The sequence below is a fragment of the Microtus oregoni genome, unplaced genomic scaffold (assembly GCF_018167655.1).
Source record: "Microtus oregoni isolate MIOR12 unplaced genomic scaffold, Mior012 000035F_ref0000213, whole genome shotgun sequence".
In the NCBI taxonomy this organism is placed as follows: domain Eukaryota; kingdom Metazoa; phylum Chordata; class Mammalia; order Rodentia; family Cricetidae; genus Microtus; species Microtus oregoni.
The window spans coordinates 20,690,183-20,703,212 of record NW_024543094.1 but is presented as its reverse complement, the minus strand read 5'-3'; the positions used below and the strand labels follow the sequence as shown (position 1 = coordinate 20,703,212).

At 46.9% G+C, this 13,030-nt stretch overlaps 1 protein-coding gene and 1 pseudogene across 1 annotated transcript in view; one reads left to right on the top strand and one right to left on the bottom strand.

Annotated features, from left to right (window-relative positions):
* Positions 1 to 13,030, top strand: part of Frmd4a (FERM domain containing 4A) — a 582,923-nt gene that overhangs the window by 38,786 nt on the left and 531,107 nt on the right. The gene's annotated exons all lie outside the window — the stretch shown is intronic.
* The window catches only part of LOC121432561, a 148,351-nt pseudogene that overhangs the window by 1,807 nt on the left and 133,514 nt on the right, over positions 1 to 13,030 (bottom strand).

The window sequence follows — 13,030 nt, the reverse complement described above, 5'->3', positions numbered from 1 at the left end:
GAAAAAAGAGTTATTGATTCTCTGTCTTCATGGGCCACTCTTTCCCCATTTTGATCATTGTGCTTTTCCAGGTATATTATTTTCCATGACAGTAATTAAGAGAGAGAAACCTGCAAATGAACTAAAGTTAGTTCAAGAAATTACGCTTTTTGATAAGAAATTGTGCTTATGATTTTTAAATTTTCAAATGATCAAATCTGAAATTATCAAAAATTCAATTGATGCTAGCTCAAGAAATTGTAAAGACTGGGGTTAAGCTGTAAGACTTGCTTGGTATAGGGCTTGGTAATATTGTTCAGAAACATGGGAGCATATTATCATTCCTGTGGTTTGAATTTTCAAGAAAACCTGAAAGATTGTGGACTACATCAAAATTGAAAAATCTATGTTTCCTCTGTTTGATGGAATTGAGGGTCTGAGCAAACAAAGTTTCGATGAATAGTTGTGTTCTATTTTTCCCCACAAATCCCCTTACCAAGTAGAGGAAGAGGGGGACACTCCAGTGAGTATTGCAATGCTTTGTGAAAAACACAACGAGAGTGGGTAATTCCTGGTTTTAAATCAGCCTGCAATGCCTGGGGAGAGTCTTGACAGTCCTCATACCACGCTGCTCGGTGATCAGATTTGGGAACACAGGTTCTTTCATGGTTATGCCACCATATTATTTTTAAAGATTTGTTTTTATTTTTTTGTATATAGGTGTCTATATGAGTGTCTGGCACCTATGTATGGGTGCCCACAGGTGCCAGAAGAGGGCAGCAGAACCCTGGGAGCTAGAGTTACATGCTATTGTGAGCCCCGGGTGTGGATGCTGGAAACTGAACTCTGGTTCTCTGGAAGAAGAGCTGTGAACATTCTTAGCCTTAACTGCTGAGCCATCTCTCCAGCCTCCCCCAATGTTTTTCACTAGATATGGCCTAGTCATGCCTGTTCAGTCCCAAACCATTGAGGCAAATTCAAAATCTAATCCATAGGCTTCTAAGTAGCTGGCTTTGATCTAGAACCCCAAACTAGATGGCTTCAGAAGGAAAGCTGGTTTGGAGGAAAGGCAAAAACAAGGGAATTAATATGTGATAAGTAAGTTCAGTGCTTGGCCCTAGAAATGTTTAACACCCAGAACTTTGTATAGTTCCTACCCCAACCTTGATGTGTGTTTACCCACTTTACAGGTAGTCAGAGTTGACTTGCTTGCTCAAGGTTTCATAGATAGTAAAATGGGGGAGAAAATGGGATTCTTGAGTGTGACAGAGGCTTTCTAGCCTCCAGTGATCTCAACACACAAGTTAGGATACCCAAACTCCTGGTCACACAAATCTTCCAGTGAGTCGATGATACCAGGTTCTTGTGCTGCTAATTAGAACAGGTTTTACATAGCACAGGGAGGGTGAGGGTTTAGAGAGGAGCTGATTATGGGTGTGTAGATGGAGGCTTACGATAAAGCAAGCACAGCTCCTGTGTGACAAGAGTGGGGGGGGGGCATTGAGCTGCTAGTTTAATGGCTTTTTTTTTACAGGACTTATGACCAAATGTGGGTAGAGGCATGTTGGGGTAGCTGGTCACTCCAGTTGACCCACACTACAGGTGTCTGTGTGCCTCTCTATCACAGGTGTCTTAATTGGAATTTTGGTCATAGTGTCACATAGCTGTGTGAAAGGAGGAGAAAAATAATAAGAAACCAGACTGGGAACTAGAGTCTCCTAGTATTTATAGCATTTCTAGTCCCTGGCCAGGATGGAACCAAACCTTTCTGGACAAGGACAAGAAGAGAGAACCCTGTCCCTAAACTGCATAACCAGTTTCTATCCTGGTCTCATCACTAGAACATTGTAGAAATGGCAACCATCTAGTATCCCTCTGACTTTGTCTCTGTAATACCAAGGGCTGCAAGTTGTCTTGCATACGAAATCCTGTACAACTCACTGAGTTAGAGGAAAAGCCCACCCTAAAGCTTACCGAAGTGGTGTCCCCTTCGAGATAGCTCTGTTTGCTGGTGTTTCTCATCTCTACCACTTCTTTTGAATAGCACTGACAGCCATTGGCATGTACTTCTTGGAGTCCTAGAGAGATCGAATCCAAGGGAGGGCTTTGTGCAGACAGAGCGGAACCTGGACCCAAGATGAGCAGGCAAGGGAAGACAAGGTCCTGCTGACACATTCATCTTGGAGGATCTGTGCTAGATGTTCTATATCTGACCCCCACTTTAGCTGCAATATTTAGCCTCAAATATTTACCTTATGAACAACTCAAAATCAACACATCCAAAGCTTTCTTTCATTAAAGAGACAGTTAATTGTTTACCTTCTATAGTTCAGGCTCTGTGCTGAGTACAGGTATTAATTTCCTAGAATATGGTTTTCACTCTTGGCTACCACCTAGTGCTATGTTGCTGCATTACAGAGGAGGGGTTTCTGTCCCCTTCTCTTCTGGGTATAAGGAGTTCCCAGGAAAGAGAGCACTGGGGAGGGACATGTAGTAGGATGAATAGGAGTTTTCTAGGAAGGGAGGGGCAAATGTGACTTGGGCTCTATTTCTACCACAGAAGCATATAGTATTATTTCTTCATGAAGACATTTAGTATCTCACTATTTGTGGGGGCTCATCTTGTGACCCCTGTTCCTGGGAGGCTGAGGTAGGAAGATTGCCATGGGTTCAAGGCCATTTTAGGTTACACAGTGAGTTTCAGACCAGTATGGGTTATAACATGAGACCCTGTCTCAAAACAACAACAAAATGACCATCACTACTCATAGATATTTTTGCTGAAGATTCTAACGTATTTAGTCCATAACAAGACTTGGTAATTGATTTCTCTCATTGTTGTTAGAAATTCAAGTTACCACCATCATTATTCAAAGTGTTATTTGGCTTTAAGTTTACACAAGAGTGGTCCATTTAGTGGTAGTAGTAACTGTCACAGTACTGGCCACCTTAGCAGCCTCAAGTAGGTAGCTATTGTGCCCAGCCTCTTTGGCATTGGTGATGTATGCAACCTCATTTAAATTTTGCAACAGTCCTGTGAGTTGAATCTTCCTGCCCACACTTTTCACTAGAGGGAACTGAGAGGTAAATACAGTGGCACATTTGGGGCTTGCCTTTGCTTCTCAGTTATTCATTTGACCAACAGCAAGTCACTTAACTAGCCCAATGTCAGACTCCTCTTCAGCAAAGTAGGAAATGATTCTAATACTGTACTTATCCATGATGTGTCAGAGGGTGAAGCAAGGCCATCTGTGTTCATCCCTTGGCTCAGTGCTTAACTCCTCATGGAGTCCCCATTGAAGAAGAGATATGTTTAATTTTTACTGTTATCATAGGGGTTAACTTGCCCAGGATTAGTGTTGTTGTATCTGACTCCAAAATATACTTACTTGGTATAGAAGCGGAATCAGTGCCTGGGCAAATTTACAGAACCAACCAAGTTATTGAAACACTGCAAGTTATAAATAAACAAATGAAGGTCAACATGACACACAATCAAAGGAACTCTTGTCATTATGAGCAGTGAGAAAATTGTCTAGAACATAATGAAATATGTTCATTATGAAAATATTCAAGTGTTGAATACAAATACATGAAGTCAACTTACAAAGTTCCCTTGCTTTGTATTTTTAATTGTCTATTTCCTCTGGTATTTGCTCTACCACTCCTGTTCATCTATATGTGGAATACAATGTTTACATATATGTGGAAAAGAGATTAAAATAAGCATGTAATTAGATTGCTATGTATTTTTCTCTTTCCATTTTCAAGTATATATACATGCCCTTTTTAGCATGTGTATGCATATGCATGAGAACGTATGCAGAAGCCTGGGTTTGACATTGGGAAACATCCGTGATCATTCTTCTACTTTATTCAATAAGGCAGAGTCTCACAATCAAACTCAGAGCTTGCCCGTATGGCTAGTCTGGTAGACAATTTACTGTGAGAATATCTTGTCTTTGCCTTTTAAGGCTGGAATTAGGAGTGAGTTTGCTCATCTACCCAGCATTTATGTGGTTTTCTGAACTCAGGTCCTGGATAGACTGGATTTATGTCAGCTTGAGACAAGCTAGAGTCATCAGAGAGAAAGGAGCTTCATCTGAGAAAATGTCTCCGTAAGATCCAGCTGTGGGGCATTTTCTTAATTAGTGATCAATGAGAGAGGGCCCAGTCCACTGTGGGTGGTGTCATCACTAGGCTGATGGTCCTGGGTTCTATAAAAAGAAGGTTAAGCAAACCCTGGGAAGCAAGCCAGTAAGCAGTACTCCTCCATGGCCTCTGTGTCAGTTCCTGCCTCCAGGTTCCTGCCCTACTGTCCTGACGTCCTTCAACAGGAATATGGAAGTATAAGTCCCCCCAAACCTTTCCTTCCCAACTTGCTTTTTGGTCATAGTGTTCCCAGTGACGAGCTTTACTATTTACAATGTTGTTTTAACAACTGCAGTGCTTACTGGATATCGTTTTGATCTGAAGCCATTTGGATCCAATATCTTTGTCAATTAAAGGTAGCTTTTATTACAAATCCAAATCCGAGGATAGAGGTAACTGAAAGTTAGGCTTCAAGAAGATGCTGAGTGTATGACATTTTAGCAAGTGCTGCCTCTGCAGATGCTGCTGTGTGATAATCCCTTTGGATTTGATGACTTTGCACTTTTGACTCAAACTGAAACTCAAGAGAGCCACCAGCATCCTTTGCAGAAAAAGCTCTTAACTCTCCAGCAACAATGTCTGGACTTCAGCTTTTGTAGTCCTCTCTGGAGGATGTACGTTAATGCTATTTCAAACTTCAAGACATCACATCTTCTGGTGCCTTAAACAGTGTCCCCAGGCTGAGAAATCTGAGCAAAGAACCATGCCCATTACCATGTGGATAATAGCCAGTCTGAGAGCAGCCAAACAAGGAAGGTGGCTCTTCTTGTTGATTTTGCCTTTCATTTGAATTTTGAATTCTGGTAATGGTGAATGTTCTATCAGAGAGTGAAGAAATTTGTCCCTGCCGTCTCCTACCTGCTCTCGTCGGCCCTGTCATACCTGCTGCACTCCTCAACCCTGTCCTACCTGCACTCATCATCGACCCTGTCCCACCTGCACACATCATCAACGCTGTCCAACCTGCACTCCGTAACCCTGCCCACCCGAACTCCTCAAACCTGTCCCACCTGCACTCATCATCAACCCTGTCCCACCTGCACTCATCATAGACCCTGTCCCACCTGCACTCATCATCGACCCTGTCCCACCTGCAATTCTCAACCCTGTCCCACCTGCACTCCTCAACGCTGTCCCACCTGCACTCATCATCAACCCTGTCCCACCTGCACGCCTCAACCCTGTCCCACCTGCACTCCTCAACCCTGTCCCACCTGCACTCATCATCAACCCGGTCCCACCTGCACTCATCATAGACCCTGTCCCACCTGCACTCATCATCGACCCTGTCCCACCTGCACTCCTCAACCCTGTCCCACCTGCACTCATCATCGACCCTGTCCCACCTGCACTCCTCAACACTGTCCCACCTGCACTCATCATCGACCCTGTCCCACCTGCACTCCTCAACACTGTCCCACCTGCACTCATCATCAACCCTGTCCCACCTGCACTCATCATCGACCCTGTCCCACCTGCACTCATCATCGACCCTGTCCCACCTGCACTCCTCAACCCTGTCCCACCTGCACTCATCATCAACCCTGTCCGAACTGCACTCATCATAGACCCTGTGCCACCTGCACTCATCATCGACCCTGTCCCACCTGCACTCATCATCAACCCTGTCCCACCTGCACTCATCATAGACCCTGTCCCACCTGCACTCATCATCGACCCTGTCCCACCTGCACTCATCATCAACCCTGTCCCACCTGCACTCATCATCGACCCTGTCCCACCTGCACTCATCAACCCTGTCCCACCTGCATTCATCATCAACCCTGTCCCACCTGCACTCCTCAACCCTGCCCCACCTGCACTCATCATCGACCCTGTCCCACCTGCACTCATCATCAACCCTGTCCCACCTGCACTCATCAACCCTGTCCCACCTGCACTCATCATCAACCCTGTCCCACCTGCACTCCTCAACCCTGTCCCACCTGCACTCATCATCAACCCTGTCCCACCTGCACTCCTCAACCCTGCCCCACCTGCACTCATCATCGACCCTGTCCCACCTGCACTCCTCAACCCTGTCCCACCTGCACTCATCAACCCTGTCCCACCTGCACTCATCAACCCTGTCCCACCTGCACTCTTCATCAACCCTGCCTCACCTGCACTCCTCAACCCTGTCCCACCTGCCCTCATCATCAACCCTGTCCCTCCTGCACTCATCATCAACCCTGTCCCACCTGCACTCCTCAACCCTGTCCCACCTGCACTCATCAACCCTGTCCCACCTGCACTCCTCAACCCTGTCCCACCTGCACTCATCATCGACCCTGTCCCACCTGCACTCCTCAACCCTGTCCCACCTGCACTCATCAACCCTGCCCCACCTGCACTCATCAACCCTGTCCCACCTGCACTCATCATCAACCCTGTCCCACCTGCACTCATCATCAACCCTGCCCCACCTGCACTCATCATCAACCCTGTCCCACCTGTACTCATCATCAATCCTGTCCCACCTTCACTCATCATCAACCCTGTCCCACCTGCACTCATCATCAACCCTGTCCCACCTGCACTCATCATCAACCCTGCCCCACCTGCACTCATCAACCCTGTCCCACCTGCTCTCATCATCAACCCTGTCCCACCTGCACTCATCAACCCTGTCCCACCTGCACTCCTCAACCCTGTTCCACCTGCACTCATCAACCCTGACCCACCTGCACTCATCAACCCTGTCCCACCTGCACTCATCAACCCTGTCCCACCTGCACTCCTCAACCCTGTCCCACCTGCACTCATCAACCCTGTCCCACCTGCACTCCTCAACCCTGTCCCACCTGCACTCATCATCAACCCTGTCCCACCTGCACTCCTCAACCCTGTCCCACCTGCACTCATCATCAACCCTGTTCCACCTGCACTCATCATCAACCCTGTCCCACCTGCTCTCTTCATCAACCCTGTCCCACCTGCACTCCTCAACCCTGTCCCACATGCACTCATCATCAACCCTGTCCCACCTGCACTTATCATCAACCCTGTCCCACCTGCACTCATCATCAACCCTGTTCCACCTGCACTCATCATCAACCCTGTCCCACCTGCACTCCTCAACCCTGTTCCACCTGCACTAGTCATCATCCCCTCCCACCTTCACTCATCATCAACCCTGCCCCACCTGCACTCCTCAACCCTGTCCCACCTGCACTTATCATCAACCCTGTCCCACCTGCACTCATCATCAACCCTGTCCCACCTGCACTCATCATCAACCCTGCCCCACCTGCACTCATCAACCCTGTCCCACCTGCTCTCATCATCAACCCTGTCCCACCTGCACTCATCAACCCTGTCCCACCTGCACTCCTCAACCCTGTTCCACCTGCACTCATCAACCCTGACCCACCTGCACTCATCAACCCTGTCCCACCTGCACTCATCAACCCTGTCCCACCTGCACTCCTCAACCCTGTCCCACCTGCACTCATCAACCCTGTCCCACCTGCACTCCTCAACCCTGTCCCACCTGCACTCATCATCAACCCTGTCCCACCTGCACTCCTCAACCCTGTCCCACCTGCACTCATCATCAACCCTGTTCCACCTGCACTCATCATCAACCCTGTCCCACCTGCTCTCTTCATCAACCCTGTCCCACCTGCACTCCTCAACCCTGTCCCACATGCACTCATCATCAACCCTGTCCCACCTGCACTTATCATCAACCCTGTCCCACCTGCACTCATCATCAACCCTGTTCCACCTGCACTCATCATCAACCCTGTCCCACCTGCACTCCTCAACCCTGTTCCACCTGCACTAGTCATCATCCCCTCCCACCTTCACTCATCATCAACCCTGCCCCACCTGCACTCCTCAACCCTGTCCCACCTGCACTCATCATCAACCTTGTCCCACCTGCACTCATCAACCATGTCCCACCTGCACTCATCAACCCTGTCCCACATGCACTCCTCAACCCTCTCCCACCTGCTCTCATCATCATCCCTGTCCTGTCCCACTTTCAACTCTCTTCACCTCAGTCTTTCCAGTTACAAGGATCCCCTCTGACCTGTGGTCCTGAGCTGTGTTGATCTGTCAGTTTGTTACTTGTGCTTTGTTTTTATCTTTTCGTCCTAGAAATTTCCCAAAATATTTTTGGGGACTCTGGCTTACCAGTTAGCCTTGGGACTAGTGAGCAAAGACATTCTCCTCAGCGCTGGTTCCTGGACTGTTAGAATTCTTCTCTTTTCCTCCCATCTCTGCTTAATCTACAGCTTCTCCGTGGCTTTAGTGGGACAATTACTCATTTTATTAGAGGACTTGCCTGGAGACTTCAGGAAGGATGGATTAATCACAACTGCTAGTTAATCTTGGCTGCCAACAAGAGAGTGATCTAAGTAGGCTGCTAGCTTCACCTGGAACAGCCTGCTCAGTGAGTCCAACCTGAGCTGCCCTTCCCCAGCCTGTACAGCCCTGTTGAATGCTTCTCGAGTTAGAGTACAAAATTGCTCTTTACCACAACTTTCATTCCCCAGCACATCCCTCATTATATATAGTGGAGTAGGAATGAAATCAGAAGTAAGGAGCCCAGGGTAGATTAACTTATTCTACCACTGATTTATTTTGGTGTGGTGAATAGTCTTTATTCTGTGGAATATAGTGTCCTGCCATTCAAGATGTGGCATGGATAAGATAGAAAGGATATATAGTGGTTACAAACATAGGACTGAGCCAGACTCGAAGACAATGGCATCTTTAATAAGTTCTTTTGTTTTTGACCTTCGGTTTCTTTAAAGCAGGAAAATTCATAGGCCTTCTCTGAAAGTTGTTTGCGAGGACTGAGATCAGATTGAGAACAGACTGACCATGAAGTAAGGGCTCACCATCGGGAATCTACCCAGTGCCTACCTACACTCTAAACTCAGAGCATCCTGCCTCTGGGATGCATGGGAGTGTGGAAAGCAGACATTCTAAGCAGTCAGTACAGACTCTGTTTATGTTTCACTAAAGCTGAGAAACACCATGGCTTTCAGGAAATTATTTGGTTGATATAGGTATGTGAGCTTGGACAGTTCCCCTCAATTCCCAGGTGAGGAACAAACGCCAGTGAAGCAGGGTTGAGGGGTGGGATCCATGGAGAATAATGCTGAGGGCAGAAGCCTTCAGAAGGAACAATGCCGTTGTTGCGGGGATGGGTTATAGGTGGCAAGAGTGGTCTGCTCTCTCCGCACATTCTCTGGTTTGACTCACGCGCAGCTTTCACTGTCAGCTCAGCTGTGATATGATGTGATCTGCTGGATGCAGGTGCATGCTCTTGGGCTTGCCAGCCTCCAGAGGTGTGAGCTACATCAATATATCAATACATTCTCTCTCTCTCTCTCTCTCTCTCTCTCTCTCCCTCTCTCTCTCTCTCTCTCTCTCTCTCTCTCTCTCTCTCTCTCTGTGTGTGTGTGTGTGTGTCTGTGTGTGTGTGTGTGTGTGTCTGTGTGTACATATGTATACATGTGTGTGGTATATAAAAGTAATGTATGTGTATTGCCCATGCTTGTTTGTGCTCATGTGTGTGTGTGGAGATTAAAGGTCACCCTCAGCTGTCATTCCTACAATACAGTCATCTTGTTTTCTAAGACAGGGTTTCTCACTGGGACTCATTCATTAGGTTACGCTAAGGTGACGTTAGGTGACAAATAAGTCCCAGGTGTCCACCTGTCTGTACCACTCCAGTGTGGTGTGCTCTACCATCCCCAGCCTTTTATTTATTTTTTTACATAAGTCCCAGAGATGCCAGCTCAGATGTTCATGTTGCATATCAGATACTTTACCACCTCAGTTATCTCTCCGACCCTGAATCTTTTCTTCATAAAGAAGCCAGTCTGTGGGATTCTGTTATAGCAACAGCAAACAGACTAAGACAATGGGCTTAGGTCGAATCTGCCTCACACTCTCTGAATACCCACAGATCAGTGTGAGCATGGTTATTGCAATGGAGGCTAGGCCAGGTGGTGGGCACACCCTAAAATTGCCCATGGCTCAGCAAGCTACGTTAAAGAAAATAAATGCCCATGTTTTCCTTGAGTGATGAACCAAGGGAACGCAATACTAGAGACAAAAGGAAGAGGGACAGACATGAAGCCACAATTAAGTAGGAGAAATAAAACCATATATTTCTTCCTAAGAACACAAGATTAAAAAGCGAAATAGAAAAGGTAAAAAGATTGCACTCCTGCTCTCCCAGCTCTGGTCTCTTTGTAACTTTTGTCAGACAAGAAGAAGCTGATTGCTTCATTAGATCAGGCTGAGCTCTGGGAGGAAAAGGATGTGCTGTCTACTGTACATGATCAAGTGCAAAACACAAGCACTCATTCAAACTCCAGCCAGGGGCCAGCGAGTCTTTCCCAGTGTTAGCTATAGATCCACTGAACCCATGACACTTCTTGGGGCTTTTGCTCTAGTTAAAAAAATAAAATAAAATAATTAAAAAAAAAACAACTAGCCTTATGTATTCCAAGAAAGGATTCTGAAAGACAAGCTTCTAGCAGGGTGGGTGGTACATGGCTTAGTTGGTAAAATGCTCGCTGAACAGCACAAGTTTGGTTTGGTTCCCAAAACCATCACAAAAACGCCAGCCATGGTAGCATGCACTTGTAATGTGAGTGCTAAGGACTGGACACAGGTGGTCCTGTGGTTTGTGGTTTATGGTTTGAATGCGAAGTATCTCCTATTGGATTATGGTGTTCGGAGTTTTGCTCTTCAGTTGGTTGTGCTGTCTGGGGAAGCAGGCAGCAATATGACTGCAGCCGTGGCTCTTGAGGGTGAAAGTTTTGATCTGGCTCTGGTTCCAGCCTAGCTTTCTGCACCCTGATCTGCCCAGATCTAACTAAGCTTTGTGACACATGCTTCCCCAGTAGCCACGTCTTCCCACCATGATGGACCGCATCCCCTTAAGCCTCACACCAGAACAAATCCTTCCTCTTTTAGCTTGCCTCTCTCTGTCAGGAGCTTTGCCACTCTGGTGAGAAAAGTAACAAATAGTTACTGTACTACTGGTCACTTGTTAAATTCCTACAAAGGCAGTTTGAATTAAAAGCGACTACTCCTTAGATTTAGTTCCTGAGTGACCTAAGAATAGAACCCCACAATGGCCAATCCATGCCTTTGGGATAGGGAGGCCTTATTTCAAACTGACTTGAAATGTGGAGCACCAATTTATCATAAGTTCAATGTCACAGGTAGCATGCTAGGCCCTTGGCAGCAGAGAGGAAAGGCTAGGAGGGATAGAAAAGCAAGGGTAGAGAAGCTGGGGGGAGGGCTTGCCTCCTATTGTCCTCATTTGCTGAGGGGTTTCTCTTCTCCGTCTTTCCTTTCTTTCTCTGTCTCTGCCTCTGTGTATCTCTCCGTCTCTATCTCTGTCTCTCTCCGTCCGTGTCCCTCTTTCCCTCCTGCCCTGCCCCTTCAAGATGACTTCCTTGTGTTAGGGTGCTTAGGCCGTGTGTTTACCCTGGTTATCTGGAAGAACACAATAGAATCCGCAATTGGGATATTTTTGAACTTGGCTCGTTCAGTGGGGAGTTAGGAGGGTCTCAATGGGTAGATTCATGAGTTAGGAGAAGTACACGTTCCGTCCAAGCATCCTCCATCTCTCCGAGACAAGCATCAATAGCTGTCTGCAAGCTGCAGAGCCAGAGACAGGGATCTGGGACTTAGTCTAAGAAGCTGGACGCCTCAGAGCAAGGGAGCACAATGATACAGCTATCATCCAAAGCAGAAGGCATGTGTTCCATCTGGATCCACTGGTGTGTGTCAGGTTGAGGGGCTGAAGAAACCGGTAGTGCAGTGTAGGCAATGGCGGCAACAGCAGTACGTGCGTTTACTTGTGAAGGGTGGGGCTTGTGTGGTGCACCAACTGGCTTCCTCCTCCACACTTGTATTCAACTCAGGCCTACAGCCCATTGGACCATGTTCCCCACAGTCAAGGCAGGCTTTGGTGCTTTTAGTTCCACTCATACACATCAGATTTCCTTGCAAATGCCCCCATAGACACACCTAGCAGGTGTCCTATTAATTATAGACATCTCCCTGTTATACAAGTTGACAATCAAGATTAACCATCACAGGCTATTGTAACAAGATGCTGCAAATGGGATGGCTTAAGTAATGTGTTTATTCCTCATAGTTCTCGAAGTTGGTAAGTACAAAAGCAAATCACTGGAAGATTTTGGTTAGAGCTCACTTCCTCACACGTGGTGTAAGAGATAGGGAAGCTCTCTGGGGACCCCTCTTTTGGGGGGTGTCATAATCCAAAGCCCCATCTTTGAATACAGTACTCTTGGGAGATGCGATTTCAACATAGAATTGGGAGTTTGGCAAGGAGTGCATGCAGTCCAAAGCATCCTCATTTCTCCCAGACAACCCTGGATATCGCTTAGCCTTCCTGCCTCCTGCATCCCACAGAGGTGGGAACTCAAGGAGGAAAGAGTAGGGCAAGCAGCCTCAGAAAGGTCCAGGATTCACCCTTCAGAGAAGCAGGTGGTGGCCAAGAACCCCTGTAGTCCCTTTCTGGCCTTTTCCCTCTGGTCTCAAGGATGAGGATGCTCATGACACCAAGGCTAGGCTTTTCCTGTGCAGTTTTACCCCACTTTGAACTTGCCAGAGCGGGGACAGAAGCCAGAGGCAGAGGGCCAAAAGGATAAGTTTGTACTCTAAAATGAGGGCATTGACTTTCAATGGAAGAATGGATGAAGAAAGTATGGAATATATACATATTAGAGTACTACTCAGCAGTAAAAAACAAGGGCTTCTTGAATTTTGCATGCAAATGGATTGAAATAGAAAACACTATCCTGAGTGAGGTAAGCCAGACCCAAAAAGAGGAACATGGGATGTACTCACTCATATTTTGTTTCTAGCCATAAACCAAGGACATTGAGCC